The sequence below is a fragment of the Pelobates fuscus genome, chromosome 5 (genome assembly GCF_036172605.1).
Source record: "Pelobates fuscus isolate aPelFus1 chromosome 5, aPelFus1.pri, whole genome shotgun sequence".
Classification (NCBI taxonomy): Eukaryota; Metazoa; Chordata; class Amphibia; order Anura; family Pelobatidae; genus Pelobates; species Pelobates fuscus.
This window is the reverse complement of record NC_086321.1, coordinates 204,771,123-204,773,888: the sequence shown is the minus strand read 5'-3', so window position 1 is coordinate 204,773,888 and position 2,766 is coordinate 204,771,123. Positions and strand designations below refer to the sequence as shown.

At 44.5% G+C, this 2,766-nt stretch overlaps 1 pseudogene; it reads left to right on the top strand.

Annotated features, from left to right (window-relative positions):
• Window positions 1-1,910: 1,910 nt before the first annotated feature.
• On the top strand, window positions 1,911-2,550 carry LOC134612173 (ran-binding protein 9-like; annotated as a pseudogene).
• Window positions 2,551-2,766: the final 216 nt, after the last annotated feature.

The window sequence follows — 2,766 nt, the reverse complement described above, 5'->3', positions numbered from 1 at the left end:
TTGGTAAAATGTCAAGGGGGGGGTGAAAACTTTTTCAAAGCACTGTCTGTGTAATAAAGATAACCGGTAATGGTGCAAAGTATTTAGTACCAAGTGCAGAACAAACCGCAAAGAGGTCTATGATAGAGCACTCACATCTAGTAGAGCTATAAAACCAGCTCTGAGTCGAACAGCGTGTAGCAGTAGAACCCCCACTCACGGGTATGTTCTAGCAGTCAGTCACTTGGCATGTAGGTGGATATATACAAAAGGCATAAAACAGTGCTCTCTTTAAAGCTGTACACCAGTAATTATAAAGGTAAAAGTAATCTTGCATTTGATGGAGCAATATACACTTGCTCTGGTATTAACGCTTGGGTGGTACAACCCCCGCCAGGGATATAATGTAGAGTAGCTCCTCCAAAGGGTAGCTCTCCCCAGGATACAGGTAGAAGGTAAGCAATGTTGGTATAGATGTGCCAGGTACAGTAAAAATTTAAAAATAACTAAAACAAAAACTTCAAAGCATAAAAATATAATAAATGGTCAGACACATAATTTAGGTGAATGCCGAATATCTTTAATGCTTAAAATAACTAGTATCATGAACTGATTAATTGCAAAGGTGGCATCCTATCACAGGACCATGCTTGAATTCACTGAACGCTTCAGAATGATCTAAATTTTTTTCACAAATGTTTGTAAATGCAGACTGCATGGCTAGGTGTGCTTGTTTTTCTACAGCTGTTGCAATGGGTCTGATTGAAACACCTGCCCTCAATAACTCAGAGGTGTGTCCCAATACTTTTGTCCATAGTGTATTTTCCAGGAAAAAGCTTCTTTAATACGTTATCCTTGGGGTTATGCCCACCTTTTTCCTCAATTTTCAGCAGTTCTCTTTTTTTTTAAATTTTTTTATTATGTACTCGCGCTCAGTCATATACACTCAAATTCATGCACAAATACTTGAAAAAGCCGTGAACAGGTGAAACACATTGTTTATTTTATTTCTTTTTACTTGAATCTACTAATTAAGGATTCCCTATTTGTGAACCTGCTAGTCGTTATTGTTTTTAATTATATGTAATTTTATCATTGTTCCTGGCACTCCTTGAAGAACGACTTCCTGGAATACTGTCTTTATAATGTATCCTCGTACAACACTCTTGAAAGCACACCAGGCAGTTGTAAGATAGATTTCACTAAAATCTCTTTAAAGAAGAGCTTCGGCGCGGGGCCGGGCCGCCGAGCAGAATGGTCGCAGGAAAGACCAGCTCCTGCAAAACCCGATCGAATAAGCCTATAAACAGGAACTTTCAATAAATTAACTGACCAACAACTGCGACCCTCGGTGTGCAAGGGCCACCGGAGCCGAGGAGAGGCTTGCTCGTGGAGTTTTAGTCCCTCGGGGGAGAGATCTCTGCTGTATTGGCGGGACCTAGCCCGGCGGTGAGTGGAGTGGACGGCCGCCACTCCACTATCCTGCCCAACGGAGCCCGACAGGCAGGCTGAACCTTTGCGGACCCAGTCCTCGCTCCGTATCAGCACTCGGAGGTAATACCACACCACTAAACAAGCCCTAGGCCCAAATCAAGATGGCCGCCAGACCTGGGCCCACCTCGCTGAAGGCCCGCTTAAAGCCTGTTCTTATGGTGGACCCGCCCGCACAAGAATCCGACAACCTGTGCCCACAACCTTGGGCGAAACTGCAAATGAGCAGACAACCTCCTGCCCATCGATACCTACCTGCCGATGCATGACGCATGGAGTGGCCCCAGCTGTGTGTCCATCGGGTGATAACGCTGAGGTGTAGACGCAGATGGACGCTGCACTCTGAGCGTCAGCCAGGACGGCACAACCTCCAAGTCGGCCGCCTCTTACCTGAGCCGCGGGCTGCCCGGAGGGGTACTTGTTGGAAGGTGTCTTCATACATGGTGCATCACAGATACGGTTCAACTGCCGAAGCCTTTGCCAAATCTACCGACCAGACAGTGCAGGAAGAACTAGCTTCCATAATAAATAGACAAAGAATTCAGAAATTGGTGTTAGCTGGAAGAATGGGAGAAGCTATTGAAACAACACAGTTATATCCAAGTTTGCTAGAACGGAATCCTAATCTTTTCTTCACATTAAAGGTGCGACAATTTATAGAAATGGTAAATGGCACAGACAGCGAAGTAAGATGTCTGGGAGGACGGAGTCCCAAATCTCAGCATAGTTTATTCAGTTCCTGATAGCAATTGCAGTACTGGCTTGATATCAAATAAAGCTCATCAGTCCAACTGTCGTATTAAGCACCAGCCTTCTAGCCTTAATGTAACTGAACTAAACAGCTTAAACATGACCATATCACAGCAGATTAACAGCTATACCAGTGATGTAGATATGGAGACCGACCATTTTTCGAATGGTTTTGCAGCAACCTCATCCAATGGCTTTCTAAACGGCAGCTCAAAGAACGAACATCCTTTGGAATGTGACACTGAACTGGAGGTTGATACATCCCAAGTCAGACGGCAGCTGTGTGGAGGGAGCCAGGCTGCAGCTGAACGAATGATCTGCATGAACTGAGAGGTTTAACCCTCCATCACCTGTGTGTAGCCCCATGCGGTCCCATATCAGATTAACCCAAGCTTGCTAACTACTGTCCTTTAATATTTGCCCACTCACATGTTTCACAATTTTGTCTCTTTACACGACCAACATAACCTTTGCTATTTGCACCTCTCAACTACTATCATCAGACACATAGACATGTTGTTATCACAAAGCAAATTAGTGCAGTAC